Source organism: Python bivittatus, unplaced genomic scaffold, assembly GCF_059951505.1.
Source record: "Python bivittatus isolate LINGU-HERP-01145 unplaced genomic scaffold, Pbiv_v1 ctg000020_np1212, whole genome shotgun sequence".
Classification (NCBI taxonomy): Eukaryota; Metazoa; Chordata; class Lepidosauria; order Squamata; family Pythonidae; genus Python; species Python bivittatus.
The window spans coordinates 82,798,939-82,819,964 of NW_028277030.1; the positions used below are offsets into that span (position 1 = coordinate 82,798,939).

Consider the following 21,026-nt stretch of genomic DNA (forward strand, 5'->3'; position numbering starts at 1 on the left):
CTCCTATAAGTCACTCCCACTCCTGTTGCTTTTTCTCCTGAGGAACCCACTATAGAGTATGAGAACCCAGGGATCTCGTATTCTGTAGCAGCACCCATCCACCTGCACTCCATAGCTGACACCCAGCCATGCTGTCAGTGGGCCATAGCACCCTCTGCCTGGCTGCACTCGTTCTGGGCCACAGCACCTAGATGGGCGCACATCCACACTCCGCAGCACCCCCTGTGCCAGGCCACGCTCGTCTGCAGCACACCTCCACTTGGCTGTGCTTGCGCTGGGCTACACCACTTACCTAGGCACCCACCTGCACTCTGCAGCACCCCCCACCCGGCCCTGCTCGCACCATGCCACAGTACCCACCCCCCTGCCCTGCAGCGACTCCCTACCCACCCACCCTCACACCATGCTGCAGCACCCACCCTGCCAGGCTGCACTCTGTAGCACTCACCTGCACGCAAACCTGCTTGCAAGCCACCTAAGGAAAGGCTTGTCATGGCCGGGACTTGCAACTTCTTGCCAGCTTCCCCATTGACTTTGCTTGTTGGAAGCCAGCAGGAAGTCACAAGTCATGGTCATGTGAGATCCTTGCTTAACAACTCATGGTCCTTGCTTAACAATGGCAACGGGGATTGCTGGGATTGCCATCAGTAAGTGATACAGTCACATGACATCACGCTTTACAACTGCATTGTTTAGCGATGGAAATTCTGGTCTCAATTACCATAGTTAAGCAAGGACTACCTGTATTAAACATGTAATTTAATTTAATTTATTCAATTTAATATGGCCGTCCACTCCAGAAGACCCTGGGCAGCTTACAAAATCCATTTTAAAAAAAGAAAACAATTAAAACAATTAACAGTCTAAGTTCTGTCTCTGATGATCTTCCAAAATAGACAGAGTTTATGAGTCTTTGAAAGGCTATGAGAGTGAGAGCTCACCTTGTTTCAGGGGAGCAAGCTCTTCCAAAGGAGAGGAGCTCTGACAGCGAATGGCCACTTCTATGATCCAATCACATCTCATGATAGATGGAGACTTTCAGTAGGCTTTCTCTATTCACTAAATTTCATTAGGTTTTGGCAGGCAGGCAGACTTTCCAGGAAACATGCCTCATAGATGTCCCAGCTATGAGCCATATGGGGCTTTATAAGTTATGATCAGCACATTAAATTACACTTGGAAATATAATGACAGCCAAGGCAGCTCATATTACATTACAGACATTACCTGGCAGTAGTGAAGCTGCCCCATAAACACTTGAGTGTAATGGAAAGAAGGAATAACCTTGAGGAACAGGAGGAAGTACCACAACCAAGACAACAGTTAGATAAAGGAAATCTGAGTACAGAATAGAAATGTAATTTGAGAAAGCTTCTCAGACATGACCCTCTCTGGTTATCATGAAGATAAAGGGAAGGGTGGGGAGCATATTCAGACTTGCAATATTCTGTTACTGTTACCTTGTAATAAAAGTCGTAATACCATTCATAACTTTGGCTTCCTAGTCTGGTCTAACTTGAAGGGTTGACAGCAGGTTGCTGCATTTTCCATCAGTTGAAGTTTCCAGAGGTCTTCAAGGGCATCCTCATATAATGTGAATTACACTAATCTAGTTACAAGATGATAAAGACATGAGTGGCATCTTCACTGCTTTCTGTTCTAAGTAAAACCACAACTGGAACACCTGCAAGATATGGCAAAGGCCTACTGGCCCTATCTTCTACTTACCCTTCTAGCAGAAACTGTGAATCCAGGAGGACCCCCAAGTTGTGAGCCTTTTCTTCATGGGGAAGCACAATCTATTAAGAGCCAAAGTTTGTAGTAGAATCAACAAGCCTCCGAATGAATAACCATTCTGTCTTGAGTCTGAACCCATTTCTTCCCTGCAGATCCTGACAGCCTCTAGACACCAGTTTGGAACTTCTCCTGCATTCTCTATTTGGCCCAGTGTGGAATGCATCACTGAGTATCATCAGCATATTAATGATACCTCAACGTGAACCAGTGGAAGTCCTTTTCTAGTAAATGTATGTGAATGTTAAACAGGTTAGATGAAAGAATGGAGACTGTGGCACCCTATAATAGAGCGTGCAAGAATTCAACTTTTTTTCCATGCAACCATTAATTGGAATCACTTACTTAGAAAGGATTGGAACCACTGAAATATGGTGCTTCTGATCCCAACCCCTGTAGGAGCTCCAGAAGAATACTGTGATAAAAATACCAAAAGCTTTGAGAGATGTAGCAGAACAAGAATAGTTGTGCTCCTTTGTGCCACAGGATATCCTTAAGGTGATTAATGTGGTTTTTGGGTCCCATAACCGAGTCTGAAACCTGATTGCCATGCATCCAGATACAGATTATTAAAACATACAGTATTACTTCTATCTATACAAATGCCTTTTTTAGACAGAAATATTTAATATGGATCAGTAATATAAATATGTGTGGGGGGGTGTACATATACACCCCCCCAATGATGTCCTTTTTTAAGTTATTACTTGATCGTATGTGGATGATGATGATGATGATGATGATGATATTATTATTATTATTATTATTATTATTATTATTATTATTATTATTATTCCTTTTTGGTTATTAATTTTACAGCAGGGAGAGTTTAATATGTAATTGATTACTGTCCTCTCTTGTGACTCTGGGTGTGTGCTCCTGCTCAAGCATGCTCTTTTCCACAATGCTCGACCGAGTTTTAGCCTTGGTTACCAGTCAGCATTTCAGGTCCACTGGGCCTGTTTCATTCTCACTGAGCTGTTTTGGTTTCACTTCTTTAGGGCTTTTTTTAAATGGTATTTCTGCAAAATTGGTCTCCCCCAGCCATTTCTCCCTCTTGCATATAGCAGTTGCCATTTCAGCTACACAAAAAGGAGAAGAAATTTCAAAAATTAAGTTGGATATTCCTATAAATCAGGGGTCGGGAACCTTTTTGTCTGAGAGAGCCATGAACGCCACATATTTTAAAATGTAATTCCGTGAGAGCCATACAATATGCTCGATTTTCGGCCATTGGTGGAAAGTGGCACCGTGCCTGAAATATGTCTCGTACCTCGTTGGGGCCACAAACAGGGCCAGCCCAAGATGAGGACTCACCCAACAGAGCAGGGGCAGCGGAAGCAGGATGCAAAGCAGTGCACCCGGATCGCATTCGCGTGGGCCGCCGACGGGAGCTAGGCCAAAGCCGGGGCCTCGATTTGCGGCTGCCTGTGGAGGACAATGCGGCTCCAGGCCCGTTTGGCCGTGGATGCTGCGGGGCAAGGTAGGGTAAGTCCCAAGGATGCCGGATGCAGATGCGATGCGGAGGAGGGCGTGGCCTGCGCTCGGCGGATAGAAGACGTGTTCTAAGCCTTACCCCATTATTTTTTTTATTAAAGATTTGGCAGCGAGCCAGATGCAGCCATCAAAAGAGCCACATCTGGCTCATGAGCCATAGGTTCCCGACCCCTGCTATAAATGAATCTTGCAACAAAATGTTGTTATGTTTGGGACTCCAGCCATGTCATTCTGTCCTCCTCTCTATTCCGCCCCCCCCACACACACACACACATCCACCATTTTATTTAGGCCAATAGACAATTAATAGATTTAACGTTTGGACTCTTCAGGCATTCTAAAGTTAAAAGAAAACACAAGGAATTGTTTTTCAAAGTTCCTCACTTCAGAGGCCTGGCCTGAATCCAAGAAGGTGGTGAAATGAGAATAGCTAATGCAGCATGTTTGTTCTCAGTCTATCTCTCCTTGTTGCTATAATTACATGTTACAGCTTGCCCAACGTCAGGCTCCTTTAATCCCCTTTTTTCTCCCAAGATGGAATTGAGAGCTGCCCATAATAAACCTCGGAGAAATTCAGAACTGCAGACTAGTGTCTATTGACCTTTCTTCCCAATAGCCAAAGGAAGTGAAGAAATTGAAACTAGATATTTCTGCAAGGCTGCGATTCAAATCATATTTCCAAACTGATCGTGAAGGACTTACTGGAACGAAAGACAAAGGTTTTAAAATGGCCTTGACAGCCTCCAGTCTTGGATGTTATTGAAGGTACACAGAGAGATTTCAAACATGCAGTCCATACAAGAAACCGAAGAATATTTCTAAGCTGAAAGTGTTCTGCAAGGACAAGTGGGGAAAAAATCTTGGAAAAGCAAGAATAGGAAGACTCTTCTCTGGCTGCAGGAAATGCTTGGAAGCTGTTATTACTGCCAAAGGAGGTGTTACTAAGTCCTCACTCAAAGGCTTTCCGAACTTCTGCACCTGCCATATTCCCTGTTTTCTTATTTTGAATCTATAAACAACTGCATTCAAATAGTAACTGGGTTTTCATATTTGCCAAAAGATCTTGTTTAACTTGGTGCCATGTCGAGGTTTTGTCAGCTTCTGTTTACTTAGGAATCCATTGAAACAAGCCATTTGCTCACTGCCTAAGCTTTTGCATACAACTGTACTTTGCTACAATTGTTGGGGGGGAGGGTGCTGTTTCCCACAGCTTTTCATCTGTTTCGTTGGTCTTCATGTGCAAAGGCTGAAAATGCAGCATTGTAAATTGTGCCAATAATTAAAAATAGAAGTCTGTTACATCAAATGATTCTCAGCCACTACTTGAAGCAATAAAAATATGATTTATTGCTTGTAACCTTGGGCATCATGGACACCCTTTAAGTAATAATGTATGCAGACTGTTTACTTTTTAAATAAGGCTTGTCAGAGAAATATTCTCTAGTGATTTTTAAATGTGAGACTGAAGTGATGCAGTCTGCTATGTTGTCTGATTAGACACTGTTAAATGACTATTTCTCTTTGTAAAGCTGCATATTAAATAGGAACAATAAAGCGTACACTAAGAAGAGCTTTTATGAAAGGTTTATTTTGTTCTTATGTCTACCAGCATATATTGATGAAGTCATATTGGCTTTATTTCTTTTTCCAAAGTTATTTCTATGTTTTCATTTTTAAAGAATACAGTGTGCTTTTTCTAGTGGTTATGCCAAATCATCTTGATACTTTGTCATATAGTGAAGTGCTGCATGTGCTAACATAAACTGTTCAACTGGTGTGTTTGTGTGTGTGATAAAAACAAACTGCATCAATAAAAAACAGTGGCAGACTATTTTATGGCAGCAAATAAAAGTTATAAAATCCTATTAAAGACACCACAATAAATTTTAGAGAATCGTCAGGCTTTTTAGGAGAAAATTACTTGGAACAATTGTGCTGATATTCAGCTAAATTAAAATGTATATGACTTTGAAGAATTGCCATAAACATCAAATATAAGATGTTAGGAAGAATGCAAAGATTAAATTATTTTTGTTAAACCCTAAATGAATAGTACTGCTTCCTATCCTTTCAGTTCTTGTTAAAATTCCTTTCTTTTGATTAATGCTGTTCTACTTATCTAACTAAACAGCAAATAGCAAGGCCAAATGCAAATGTATATATACACAGAGAGTCAGACATAGAGACAGAAATGTCATTAAAGAGACTCAAAGTAAGGAAATAAATATGCCAGGGTTTGTTCACTGTGAAATGCATTACCTGCAACATTGAAAAAGAAGAAATGTATGCAACATCAAAGTCAAAAAAAGAAACACTCATTACTAAAAAATGGTTTATGGGGGTGGGATATTGTCAGAAAGAAAAATATGCTTTGAAATTACATTCACTGCGAATGTACAGCAAACAAAACAATTAGAAGATAGAATCCAGCAGATGGAAAATACAATAAGCTCACTGTTTCTGATTTTACTTAAGTTACCTTTCATTTCTTTAATCCATGTAAAAAAATATTATACTGAATCTTTCCTTTCTTGTGCATTTGATTCAATGCAGCCAAGCAGTGCTTGGCATGCAAGAAATGGCCACTTATTTCCTAGTCAGCAATAGAATGTTTAAGACATTGAAAAAGTCTGAATACATTAATGTAGCTGGCTGGACATGTTGATAAAAATATTGTGGTGCTTAAAAGATTGAAAGCTTGCTTAAATGGAAGAAATTAAAGACTTCATGAAGGAGGATATAATAGGTTGCAAAAAGTAAAATAAATACAATCCTTGTGCTAGTGTTGCCCTGAAAATGGTGTTCATTCTATGTAAGATCATAGTTTCTTAAGACTTTATACAAACAGCCCCACTCCTTATATAGTTATTACTGGGAATTTGAGAATATGAATTAATCTGCTTGGTTAATCTGCCTAGCCCAATAACAGTCGACCAGATTCAGCTGAAATGTATAGCTGTGCATCATAAAAAAATGCTTAAGATGCACAGTGGATCTCATCAGCCAATATTGTGCACATATTTCATACTGCTTATTTATGGACTTTGAGGAGAATCAGAAATCCAATATTGTTATGAAGACCACATAAGGCTGAACATTGTAAGTATATGGATCTCCTCATCAGTGATCTCTCACCTCAGGATGAAAGAGAATTTGGTTTGCATTTTAATGTAGATCATTCTAATTTGCACTGCTGAAACAAATATGTGAACTGGAACACAATAATCCTTTGATTGTCATACTTTTCTGAAATCTGTGATGCATTTGTCTAATTAAAATGGCCTATAAAAGTGTGTGCATTAGGAAAAATGTAAAAAACACAGACTAGAGGAAAATACTTGTAAAATATGTGTATTTAGGAGAACTGCCTACAAAAGTCTATATCACTGAAAAATGCAAAAGAGCATTCTTGTGAATTTTTTCCCCCCAAAATCCAAACATGACGTAAGAAAAAAAATGGAATACAATTGTATTTCCAAAATTCAAAAACCATAGAAAGTGAAAAGGGTAGATTCTTGCTCTTAGGGAAAGAAACGTTACCTTCCATTTTGAAAAACAGCTATAGAGAAGATGGGGGGGGGAGATGCTTTGACCTTACTCTAGCCATCTCCAAGTTTCCTGTGTTGATGAAAGAAGTGTTCAAAGAAACTGTCACCACATTCAACTGAACATGGCTGCAGTTAGGCTATTGATTGTATGATGCAAAATTCCATTATTGATTGATCTGATTTGATTTGATTTATTGGATTTAGCAGTCACTCAATTTCTAAACTACTCTGGGTGGCTTACAGCTAGAAACGTTCTATTTATTCACAACTGATCAAAGGAGCAAAATATTCAAAGCAATACCAAAACAAATAAAAATAAAACAAGCTAAAGGACCTAAGGGGGCTCCACAGTCACCCTGTCCCCAAGGCTTGGGAGAACAACCAGGTCTTCACATAAGGGTGGGAGCTACATGAATTTCTGGGGGAAGATCAAATAATAATAATAACTCACAAAAATCAAAGAAATTACAATAAAACCAATAAAAGATAAAGATAAAAGATGGCAACTGCAACAGACAGATGGAATGAAGCAAGAGGTCTCCCTTTCCCTCGCCAAAGGCCTGGGTGGAAAGCCAGGCCTTCACAGCTCTTTTAAACAACAGCAGAGTGGGGTGGTGGTCATCTGGATCTTGGGGGAACATCGTTCCAGAGGGCAGGCAGTGCTACAGAGAAGGCACACTTCCAGGGTCCTGAGAGATGACAGTGTTTAATCAAAGAAACCCAGAGTATGCCAACCCTGTAGGAACAAATCAGCTGGGCAGATGCTATGGGAGACAGGCAGTCCCTCAAGTAACCAGGCCTTATGCCATGTAGAGCTTTATAGGTAACAACCAGCACCTTGAATCACACCCAGAAGCAAAGTGGCAACCAGTACAGCTTGCGAAGCAGAGGTGTTACATGGGCATACCAAGGCATGCCCATTACATTTCACACTGTCACATTCTGGACCAGCTGAAGCTTCTGGGTGGGTCTTCAGGGGCAGCCTTATGCAAAGCGTGTTCCACTAGTCAAGCTGCAAGGTGAATAGGGCATGAGTGACTGTCTGAAGGGCCCCCTAATCTAGGAAAGGAAAACATTCTTAGAGATCTTTATTGTTAATATGGAGAACCCAACTGTGGGAAAAGGCAGGTCTAATTTCTATTAACAAGTTCTTTCTCAGAATGCCTGAGAAAAATCCCAAAGAAAGCATTCTAAAGGTTCTTAAACGCTGTTTCTCTATGCACCAAGTATACAGGAAGAATTGCAAATGGGGAATGCAGAAACATGCTATGGAGTTAGCTACAGTCCAGTTTTTCTTTCCATGATTTCTTTCTGAGTAGTCTATGAATTTAATTATTTTTAAAACATATTTAAAGGAGACTCTGATGTTTAGAACTGGCATCAGATCCATCATCTCCAAATGAAATGGAAGATGAGAAAGTTACCTCTATTTTTCCCACAGCTTGTTATAAGCAGGAGTTCCTGAGAATAATTCCAGCCATAAGAGTTCAAGTCCTTGAGCCTCCAGCAGATGAGACTGATTCAGTTTCCCAAACCCAGGCTTCTGGGGGAGTCAGAGAGTTTTCTGATAACAGCATCAAGAATTCAAGTTAAGCACATGATTTTAGAAATGAGCATTTTGTAGTTTTTCATTTTGACAGCGCTGTGGTGATGGGATTGTTACATGCAATCATTGTTATTCATGAACGTTAGCATTCAATGAAGCAAGTCATTGTTTTTTTAAAAAACGCTAGTGTTCACATGCATTATTTAGGTTGCTGTAACTATCTTTTCTGATTATTTTGAGATATGAACACAATAGCATTCTGTCATGAATCTCATATTGGCATGCGTACATAAACCAGTTATCTGCCCCAATAATATTCTGCATGCCAGATGCAACCAGCTGATGTGTAATATGGTTTTGAGTTAATATAATTGTTTCTCTTCACTGCTTTTGTTGCAACACTTCCTGAGTTGTTTTTAGTCATTTCCACTCTCTGTTCATTAGGTTTAATCTGTGCACCTTAATACACCCAATCCTTGATTAATTATGGTGGGTTGTTCTACTGTTTTAGGCCCTTGGACAGCTGTTTGTAACTTTGAGCCTGCATTTGAATTTGGTATTATAGCTTTTTATAAGACCATACAGGGCAAAGGAGAAAATGAAGGGATTGGCTTTACAGTAGCATTCTGTCGCTTCACTTGATAATTGCATTCTTTATTGTATTCTATAAAGGTACTAGAGATGCCACACTCACCATTACAGACCTGATTGAACCCTGGCCAGTGGGGGAGGTTCTCCTCTGTGTGTCAAGAATTGCAAAATGCCAACTTTAGGTCACTTGTGAATGGGCTTTCTTGTTAAGGCTCCTACACTTGAAGTTCATGATGCACTTCCTGTTTTATCTCCTAGGCACCAGTTGAAATATCTCTCTTCATCCAGTCCTATCCAGGATGAGTGTTGCATCAGTGAGGTTTTTTCCCCCTTCCCTTTTAATATATATTGTTTTGATATTAATTTATTCTTACTGTCTATTTTAAGTTTGTAAACCAGTTTGAGATGCTTCTGTATAAGAAATGCTACAAAATTGGGTAAATAATGATAATATTAACTTGCATTTAGGGTGAAGGCATATGCCAGATGATCAGTACAGCTCTGGCCCTGCCTTCCCTCAAGAGGACCTTGATGGACTGGCTCTTTCCAGAGGTACTAGTCTGGGACATTTTGTCAGCCCACTACTAAGTATGAGTTGTTTGTTGTTAATTTTTGTGGGTTGCCCCCCTCCAATCCCCAGCAAGGCTGTTTTGTTTATATTGTTGTTTCAAGCCTTGTAAACTGCTGAAGTAATGCACAGGTGGGTGGCTATAGGAACTAAAATAATAAACAATTTCAGCATCCTGCCCAATTCTTACTTACAAAACAGATTCTGAAATGTAATAAAATTGCCATTTCAGAGATAATTTCTTCATGGGGGGGACTCAAAATATGTAGTTAAAATTAGGGCATTATCTTTCATATATGAGTACTACATACAACAGGATATGCTCAAATAAAATATATCAAATAAGAGATGTTCTCTAAACAATTATATGCAATTATATAGAATTGTTGCTTTTATTAACTGAGAGACTAAGGGATCTTCATGGTATTTTATCTTATTCCCTCTTTCATACTTTAGCATGCAGTTGAAAAAAACTGATGAATGTGAAGAATGTGATGAATTTCTTATGTTATGAGGTTTGGTACAAAATCTCCTTTGATGAATTAATAGACACATTCATATTGTTTTGTTGCTATTGCCTTCTTTCATGGTAGTGTTTTTCAGCTTCTGAGTTTAGCCTATATGCCTGGAATTCCTTGACAGTCTCCCATCCAAAAACTATCCAGGTGTAACCCTGTTTAGTTTGACCCAGCTATAGGATTTAATTCATTCTGTACACAGAACAGCCTTGTACAGTTCATGAGTCTATGAAGTTTTTCATTTAAAACATGCTATGAGATTTGTAGAACATGATTCACAACTGTCCTGTTACATTGTCAGTGGGACTTAGGTATGGAGGAAATGTTGGCTAGATTTGGGAAGTTGGCACAAGTATAACCACATTTTAAATTAAACTTAAATTTCTTTATTAATGAGATGGGAAAAACTTAATGTGAGAGAATGTGAAGCTGACACATTTGTCATCTGGTCAAAAAGCCTTGATGCTCTTAGTTCTTAAACGTCTATGTATAAGTCCCTTGGTATTTAAGCATGTTATGGTGCTGAATTAGAGCCTTTTTAAAAAAGGAACCTGGCTTTAACAGTTGCATGGTTCTCTCCATCCTGTGAATGGCTGTACTTTTTGAATTTGGCCTATCTAGAATACAGGTAGTCCCCAAGTTAAGAACTTCTGTTTTAAGAACAATCCATAGTTAAGATCAGAGACTACGGCAGCAAAATTTGAGTTAAATACACAGTTATTCAAGTTAAATACACAATGATTCGAGTTAAATACACAATGGTTCAAGTTCATTACACAATACTACTTATACAGTATTATACAATAATACTGTTCTAGCTTACATACAAATTCAACTTAAGGACAGACCTTGGGAATGGAACTCATTCTTAATCTGGGGACTAGTGAGTATCTTGTTCAGTCTGTTTTCAATAAGAATTTATTTAAAATTGCATATGTTTAAATAAACAGAACAGAAGGAAACTAAGGCTTGAAGGTATATCATAAGCAAGAAAGCAGAACTGGCCCTTAGTTTGCGTATTGCGTGAAAGAGTTTTGTGGAACTGAGTAAAATTATTTGTGACTGTCAGCAGTCTGTGATTCAAATAGTTATGAGAAACACCCACTATTCCCAGAGTTAACACCAGCTAGCACAGTAGCTGGAGGGGAAAAAAAAAAGGCTGAAGTAAAATAATTATCTTACCCTGTTAAGTCCCTGCTGATACTAGAATTTGTTTATCAGTCTGTATTTCTATCTACCTCAGAACAACTTTGAACAGATTAGTGTGTTCTTCTCTTCCATTTGATATTCCAAGAAGATAACATAATGCTGAGTAAATTCTTTTTTAAAATCAGAGTAGCTTTGAAATTAACTTTGATGATGGGAAGAATGGGGCTATAGCACAAACTGAGTAGGAGTGAAGTAGTTCAATAAAGCCTAATTGCACAGGTATGTTTGTATGTATGTATGTATTTATATCTATATCTGTAATTGCTTGTCCTGTTGATATTTCATTGGGACCAAACAAGTAAACCAATTATACCTGTGCATATCAATCTCTGATTTATAATACAGCTTTCTGTTACAAGTTCCTTGAAATGGATGTTGAACTTAAAGAAGTTATCTTGTTTCAACTCACCTAGAAAAATGTTAGCTTCCCACACAATCCTTTCTGCCAAGATTACTCTTGAGCGACAATATAGTTTCATCCCACTCACCAAGTATTTTTGAATGATGAATGACATGCAGGAAAGTATGAAGGAGGCTATATAGTTAAACTACTGTTCAGGCTATATTTCCTAAATCCACAAGGGCGAATGCTGCAAAGAACCCTAGTGGTACAGTTTAGGAACTGTATTTTAATTTAGACTTATTAATTCTGCTTTAGTATCAAAATGTTGTTTTTAATTGCAACATAGTTCGAATTTAAATATCAGATGGAGGCTAAGGATATTCCCATTGGGAGACTTGATAGCCATATTTGCTTTCATTTTCTGGGGCTGATTTATCATCATTATGAGTATGGGTTAGATTTGCCAAAGCCCTTCACACCACGACTACCACTCCATGTATCTGTGTAAAATTTTATTCTCGCCATCCCTACAGAAAGTGTGTGTGTGGGGGGGGGGGGGGGGGCTAAAGAGTTGCAGGTATCACCACATTCTGTCTCTGCCAAAACAGCAAACCTAAGGGAAACCTTTAGGGAAAAAATGGGAACATTTAATCTCATCCTGTTGAAGCATCAGAACATAACATCCATTTGTGTTCTTTCCATGCTGGAGTACTGTAGTTCTTTTAAGCTTTGAAATTAGACACTGAGTCAGCCCTGGGAGCCATAAAAACAGATGTGGGTTTTGGAGGTGGAAGTCTTCTGTTTGGGCCATCAACATATTTTCATCCATTTATTTTGGCCCATGATTCCTAGCTGCTCAGCTTGCTTCTGAACACATGAATTCTTGTTGAAACTGGTGCTCCTTCAATGACAAATGTGTCTCCTTTTTTGTGCCTGCTAGAATCTGGATGCTGTCTACTAAACTATAGAGTAGAACAAGTGCCTGAGGAGAACCCTTCCTGTTATAGATGATTGCGAAGACTAAACATGTATTTGACATTAATCTACTGTTGCTTTGGGAAAAAAGTGAAAATACCATAAATGGATTGCAGAAACACAAATCAGATTTGGGAAAAAGGAAATTGGGATATTGGGAGAATTCCTCTCTCTCTCTCTCTCTCTCTCTCTCTTTTTTAAAAAAAGACTAATACAAGTAGATGAGCTTGTATATATATTCCTTGTCAATAGTTTTTATACTCTCCACACACACATCCCTGATGTTATCCATCAATTTTGCTTCTTTTTTAAATTATATTATTATAAGACATATATAATACATATTATATTATTTTGATACAGTGTTATTTATACATTATTGGCTAGAGATTATTAACACTTTAATGTTTATATAATTTAGACCTTTAAAGATAGAAAAAAAGAAAAGATGTATCAGTGTTAACTATGATTTAAAATGTTGATGTTAATAAACATAAGATTGTTTAGGTTTTACATCCAAAGCTGAATATAACTTTAATAAACAACTGCAAATTACATCAAAGTGTTTATTCTATACTAAAGGTTGTCGTAAGCTGAATACTTAATACTAAGGTATTAAATACTAAGTACTAAGGTTTACACGGTATTGTTTCTTATTATTGTTTGTGCACATTGAAAGAAAATACAGTAGACAAAGCAAAATAGGCAACAACAACTAAAAGAAAAAAAGGAAGGGGAAAAAAAGGCTACAGTATTTAGCTTCTGACCCCTTTTTGTGCTTCTGCTAATTTGTGGTGTCTATAAACCTCGGTTTTTGCTTTTTTGAAAGATGGTTGTTTAGTCCTATGAAAGGCTGGGGGGGCATATTATAGTTGCTGTTCTAATATACAAATACATATATATGATTTAGAATAATATATCTGAGTAGTAACTAATTCTCCTCTTTTATATCCACAAGCACCCTGCAAAGTTACTTAGACTGGGAGATAGTGAGTGTTGTTACTCAGGGAACTTCATTAAGCACAGCCTTGAACACAGATTATTTTATCCTCACCCCTAGGCAGATCCAACACTTCATCTAGTACCAATTTCCATAAATTAGATTAGCTCCACTTCATACTGGGAAGAAAGAAAGAGGTATTGTACAATGGTACATGTATAATACAGCAGTTTGATGGAACAGAAATCGTATTTATTATTCAATCTTATAATATAGCTCAGTGTCTGATTAATTGCATGACTGCATCTCTCCATTTAAGCATTTTGATATATTATTATTATTTATTTTATTTACTTGCACGATTTAGAGGCCACTTCTCGGTGGCCTATGCATTAAAAAAAAAAGCAATAAAATTGTAAAAACACAACCCATTTGGGTCTGTTATATATTTTGTTTTTTGTTTTTTGTTGTAAGCTGCCAAGAGTCAGTTTGGAAGGAAGGAAGGAAGGAAGGAAGGCAGGAAGGCAGGAAGGAAGGGCTTTCATTTGGGTGAAAGCCAGTGATATGCAAATGCCATCTAATTTCCTTGTGTTTCCTCTGAATCTATTTCAGAGCTTCCCCCAAAACTTTTGAGCAAATTCTGAGAGTGTACTGAAAGCTGTAGAAAAACTTCTCTTCCCATTCTGTTGATACAAGCCATTTCCTTAATGGAAGGACATACTTGTATACTATTCATTACAGGTAGTCCCCAGTTTAAGAACGAATTCCGTTCCCAAGGTCTGTCCTTAAGTCGAATTTGTAAGTAAGCCAGAACAGTATTATTGTATAATAATATATAAGTAGTATTGTGTAATGAACTCAAACTATTTCAATTTTTATTCCAGCAGTCCAAATACTCAAGCTATTTTGAGTTTTGCTCTTTTGAAACATATCCAGTTTATTGGAAAATAATCAAACTATTGTGTATTTAATTCGAATTCTGCTACAATAGGTTCCATTCTTAACTATGTGTCATCTGTAACCTTGATGTTCTTAACCCAGGGACTACCTGTATATACATCTGTCCTTCTTCTTTTCGTAAGCAGTAGGGACTTGCAAAAATGGAGAGCAGAGAATTAAAAAAAAAAAGCAAGTTGTATAGGTAGCAATTTCAGAAATAGTGAAAAAGACATGTGCTGTTTATACCATTAAATATCTGTATACTAAAGCAATTATCATTTAATCAGTGGCAACCAGGAATGAATGTTTTCCGTTTCTGTTAGATCTGTTTTTAAGACAGTGAAGCCACATTGTACTTTGAATACCTTCAGTAAAATTTAGATTACAAACAAACAAATAAGGCAATTTTAATTAAAATGTTCTGGAAGTGTTTATGTATATGCTTCAAATGTAAGAACTATTTAATAACTATTTAATACAGTTTTCTGGATCATTTCTGTATAACCTAAAGAGGGTTAAATAAATATTTTGTCCACTAACTTATGTGAATTGGTTTCTCATTGCCTCTTCTTTATAAGAACTATTTGCCTGAAATTCCTGGCATGGCAGCATACTTAAGAGATTTGTCCTCTGCTGAGCCTCCCAGAATCTAATTACAATTAAAGGTAATTCAGCTTACACTATTAATCCTCTGAGAGATGGAATGTTTCCAATTTCGTTACTTTTCACTCCATCCTGATTAAGTGCCAGTTCACATGAACTTTGTGCTTATGATGCTGCTGGTTTTCAGTTCTGGCTTCAAAATACATTTACTGTGAGGAAAACTTCTGAGCTGTTTCCTTAAGATTGCTTATCACAGTTTTGCTCCCAAGTTTATGATGTTGGTGAACTTACATTTTAATGTGAGTACAATATTGTGGTTTTGACTTGTGCTCAGTCTGTTCATATGACCAGTTCACCACAAACATGTTTCCAGCCTGAATTGAAGATATTTATGACATGGCATGGGTTTAGTATCATCTTTAAAACCTAGAAGTTAACAATTGCCTGCACACACACACACACACACAACTTCTACTTTTGCCACAAAACAGAGGGAATTGCATGCAGGCCTTATCATTAGGCAGAGTGAGGAAGATGTTTGAGGCAGCTGTTTCTAGGGTCAGCAACTAACAGTTGGAGGACAGAACTCAGTGTGCTACACAATCTTCCCTACATACCTAAGCTAGTTTGCCATACTTTAGTGTGGTGGAAGATACTATCTTCATTGGGCACTCAATAAACTCTCAGCCACTGTAGACTTCAGTTCCTTTTCTGGATCATTATCTACTCCTAAATATGATGGCACATATTACATACTCCTAGCAGTGTCATCCTCCCCTGAAGGCATATTGGTATTGCTGGTCCACAGTATTTTCACTCAGAAGATCCATCTTGGTCAGGTTTTTCTGGTTAGTGCAGCAATGTCTGGCTTTTCAAGAAGGCTACTGTATATGTAAACATTGGCACCAATTTACTCCTTCTCTTTAACCAACCTTATCCAGCCATATGCCTGATAACCCTAGAATTCTTGGTCAGCAATATGTTAACTGGGAATCTGAGAGTTGCTATCCTAATACACATTAAAGACATTATCAAGTGGAAGAAAGCTACCTTAAAACACCTTGAGTTCATATATCAGGGAATTCATTATCTTTGGTATTCTAACACTCTGACTACAAGATCTCTCCCAACCCATCAAGTTCAAATTAAAAACAAGAACCAAATCAGAAGCCTATGTTGAAGCATACAACAGTTCAAACATTTCAACTTTATGCGGATTTTAACTTGCTCGTAATAGTATTGTGCTTTACAAAAATAGAGGTTTGTCCAAAGAGAGGTAATAATATTTTTAATGACAAGCCATAGTGATGATAATAGCAAGAGAATAGTGTGAGTGGAAATTTGTATCTGTTCAAACACTTCATATATGACTTTTGCTTAAATTAAGTCTGTGTCTGGGATTATATGGGTCTCTAATATTGCTGCGATTAAGGATACATTATTTCTGATAAGGTTTTTTGAATGATAGGTGATTAACAGCTTGCACACATATTTTAAAATGATCTGGATCTGTTAAAAATAGAGGATGATGAATTATTGTAATGGAGAGACAATTATAGTGGATGTTGAGCTGGCCTTTTCTGCTCTTCATAGGCAGAATGTTCTGACTGCAATTTCTGAGTTGCCAACTCTTGAGAGCCAGTTTGGTGTAGTGGTTAAGGCATCAGGCTAGAAACCAGGAGTTCTAGTCCCACCTTAGGCATGAAGCCAGCTGGGTGACTTTGGGCCAGTTACTCTCCCAACCCAAGGAGGCAATGGCAAACCACTTCCAAAAGCTTGCCAAGAAAACTGCAGGGACTTGTCCAGGCAGTCGCCAGGAGTCAACACTGACTTGAAGGCACCAAAAACTAAAATAAAATAAAAATTAAGGTACAGATTTATGATGCAGATTGAGGAACAAATTTCTAAGATTTCAAACTATGGAATAGCAAGAAGAGAAATCATGAATAAAGCCATTAATCAGGAGCAAACAATATATTAGAGTCAAATGACAAACCAGGAGTAAGTAGAGTAAAAAAGCCAGCCAAAAGCCAGGATAAAAGAACAAGCCAGAATCAAAGAAAACTAAGGTACAAGATATCAGAAAAAATTGTTCAACTGGAACAGAAAGCCCTTCTATATTTCTTAATGTCAAGGAGGATCCAGTAGATAGCTTGATGGTTGGATTCAGTCTGTGTCTAAGAATATTTTACTGAGAAACTTCCACCTGAAGTTTAGTGACTCATCACATGACATGGCCATTCTGCATCTTCATTATAAACTGATGTGAATAGTAAGCAATAAATAAATCTATATATTTTCCCTTGATTTTCCATAAACAGAAACAATGTTCCCAGATTAATCTCATAGAGACATACCTCTTGTAAATTACATTACCTTATAATGTACAGCAGAAATAGCTTCAAATGAGGAAGGACTTCATACTATCACATCACATCCTTCAAGCAACTTTGAAAGATCAAGGTAACACAAGGGATTTGGAGGTCAGCTTAAGACCAAATATTGGACAGCTCTTCATTAATACTTGTAGTTCAGAACCAGCTTACATGTATAGTCACCATGTATAGAATTCTGAAGACTACCTCACCAATTTAGCTGAGTGGGAATAACTACTCAGTCTCTGTCTCCTACTAATCTCAATTTACTATTTTGGCAATAGGCATGTTTTTCTGCTTTTTTCCTTTCCAACTCCCAAGGAAAATTGGCTGTTAAGAAGTGACATAAGAGGAGATAAACAGCTGACTAAAAAAACTGGCTAACATTCTTCTGTTCAGCTTTCTCTGCTGTCATCTTTGGGGACTTTCACATGGCAGATTTTCACTCTAATCCTTCCAAAACGTTTTGAGCCAGCTGTACAATCATCTCCACTTTTGCCAATCTTGAAATGCTGAGAATGATCTAATTGGTGCTCTCTCCAGCTGACCAATAGAAAAATGCAAAGATCAATTAGCTTCCTGCTCCCTGAGTTGCATCAGTTCCTGGAGTAACAAAAATCTCATTCCTGCTCTTTAAGGAAGAGGAAAAAGTAAATTGCTAATCCTCTTCTTCCTTTGTGTATTTGTCTGCAGTTTTGCCAAAAATCTGAAGTGTTATTACAAGAGGAAACTTATCTGGCTGTTGAAAGCTTTAATCATGGCATGACATCATAGGTTTTTAGACAGATGTTTTTCCCAATATATCCAATAATATTTGTACGTTGAAAAGTAGAGCTTCTTTCTACATATGGAGGAAAGGAGAATAATGACTTATCTAAGTCCAGAGTCTGGGTAGCAGAGTGAGATTGGAGTTTGATGCATATTGCATAGATAACCAGGGCTGCAACACATTTTTATGGGACTTGTGAAACTGATTAGTTCACTGAGAAGATTGCTAGTGAAATCTACTAGAATATTCTGAGTCCATCCAGTGGGAAACAGGTTGAGGCAAGAATTTCCACAAACAAGAACTCCTTAGACATTTAATTTTGTACAAATGTTTTGCATTTTGAGCTATAGCATAGTTGAGTTGGAAGAAAATAGGTTTGACTGCCTGTGATTGACCTAGAAGCATAATAATGTGAAGTAGATGGCAGAGAGATTCAAATACTACATGTGAAGAGGTCTTGTGTATATTTATGTATTTCAGTATTCACTACAAGCAGAATTGGTGTTTTCATGTGGCAAGCATAATCTGTATTTTGGTTCTCAGTCCTGAGAAAGGGATCGGTACATGTAGACTGCATGTTGAATTTATTAACTATTTATATCTAGGTTCTGCCACTTCTAAACATCAAACTATGATTCATTGGGCTCAAACTGCTTAGGATTGTCTCATCTGTCTTTGTAAGTATGTTACGGATATGCAAAGAGTTTCAACTTCAAAATATCCTGACCTTAAAATTGCCATTGTGAATGTTCCAAGCATGAGACATAACACATGTTTTGAGAGTCTTCTTTCAACCATGAAATAATACATACCATTTTATTCTGAGCATGAAACCAAATCTGACTATTTCATGAGACTGTTCTGAGCGCTACAATTGGGCTGTTGTTGATGTCTGCATTTGGCTCCCCCCCCCAGTACAATTTTTGTACAGCCAACCACTATGGCAAAAGGGTCAGTCATATTCCTGCTGTGATGGGTTTAGAACAGATGGGGGATATGGGAGTGGAGTGTTGAGAGGAAAGAAACACATGGCCTGGCAGAAGAAGGCTGTTCTTCTGCATATCTGCAGCCAGTAGCATCCCCAGCAAGCCAAATATAATCAAAATGACAAAATGTGAGCTGTGATGGTGGAATATAAACTCTGTCCCTTACATACTTGTGTGCAACATTACAGTGCAAGTACACAAGGAGCAAAGTTGGCATTGTGATGTCACAATGTACATCTTGTCATTTGCTCCCCTCTGGACACCCATGTCTGCAACCTGCCAAGTTACTAATTATGGAGAAGTTCATGTAGATGAATGGGTGGGTTTTACTAGTTTTCTAAATAGTTTGGTTCACAAACAAATGTTGTTAAAGTTGTATAAATGTAAAGACTTTTCCCAATAGTCTGTTGGCTGAGTTACCTTGAAGTTTCATTTAAAAACATTAAAGAATTCTGTCTTTTTTTTAATAATAGATGTCAATCAAAACTTATTTTTTAATAGATAAGAGCCAAGCTCTATTCTCATTGTGGCTTATGGGGATTTATTTAAATGTTTTCTTTAAAATGTTTTTTATATTTATGCTGTGAGCCAAATTTTCTGCAACTTGAGTGGCAGGTATCATTAAACATGGACCACGATCCCACGTACATTTATGGCCCTGAGATAGAAGCAAGGGGGCAATAGCTGGTCCTGAGTTCCAATTGTTTCATGCGAACAGAGCACAGGAAACCTTTCAATTTTTATTCCAGTAGTCCAAATACTCAAGCTATTTTGAGTTTTGCTCTTTTGAAACATATCCAGTTTATTGGAAAATAATCAAGTTTTATTGCCAGTTGCCTTGTCTAGTAGTTAATATTGAGTTTCTTATTCGTAGTCTTCAGGAATGTTTTATGAGAAAATTTTCCTCTCACATTGCCCAAAAAACAAAACCATTGTGATATTATTTTTGTTTTTCTTAAGTACTGTACTTAAGTACCTTACTTAAAAGAATGTTTGGGATAAATATTAAATGATTCCTCAGAAATCAGTATGACCTTTCTCCATTAAATAGGTATACTAATTAACCCATTACCTATTTATTTTCAGTGAAATGTCCTCTAAAGTCTGTATTCTAATTGTATAAGATTTTAGCATAAGTATTCATTAAGTAAAGCTTTACTGAGATGATAAATCTTGCAGAACTTGCGTTCCTGTTATGGTAAAATTAAATTACTGACTTCAAAAAGCATCTTACTTTGACTAATATGGAGGGATTTCATACAATAACAAAACTATCAACAGTTTGAGAATCATTTTTACAGCCCTTACCATTTAAATTGACTTTGTGATATTATGATGCAATCAAATTAGCTATATGTTATTTTGAAATCATCACATCTACAGAATAATTAATATTCCCAGAATTAAGATGATATGCATTTTTTTAAAAGATGTAGTTACTGAAGCCAAATATAGTTGTGAGTGCCAATAAATACGTACACTTGAAATGCCCAGAATCTTCCTTTCCATGTAAAAAGTGAAGATTCTCTTGTCTGAATGCATATTAATGCTAAGTTGTTGTTACTGTAAATATGAACACAAAAGAAGATGAAAGGTTTGCCTAGTGCAGTATTCTATTCCACACAGTAGCTAACTAGCCTGCAAACAGCACACATTATTGTATTCCCTAGCTTACTCTCTCTGATATTGAGCTAATATGTAAGCATCACGACTAGTTGCAATTTATACTGCTGTAAAGAATACTAAATACACTTCTAAGTTGCACTGAAATTACATATTCTCATCAGCTATAAGAACAAATGTCAGGTTTATTTTTCCATTGGGA

General features: G+C 37.5%; 1 protein-coding gene and 1 long non-coding RNA gene across 5 annotated transcripts in view; one reads left to right on the forward strand and one right to left on the reverse strand.

The window, feature by feature from the left end:
• PACRG (parkin coregulated) overlaps positions 1–21,026 on the forward strand; it is a 267,294-nt gene that overhangs the window by 100,679 nt on the left and 145,589 nt on the right. The gene's annotated exons all lie outside the window — the stretch shown is intronic.
• LOC148217113 (uncharacterized) overlaps positions 1–21,026 on the reverse strand; it is a 71,108-nt gene that overhangs the window by 38,395 nt on the left and 11,687 nt on the right. Inside the window, exons 2-4 of one of the 2 annotated variants that reach the window (XR_015796517.1) lie at positions 8,264–8,403; positions 1,729–1,799; positions 1,461–1,609 (exon numbers count right to left, since the gene is read on the reverse strand). This is a non-coding gene — a long non-coding RNA (uncharacterized LOC148217113). The remainder of the gene's footprint in view (positions 1–1,460; positions 1,610–1,728; positions 1,800–8,263; positions 8,404–21,026) is intronic. The other variant, XR_015796518.1, reaches the window with a different exon arrangement.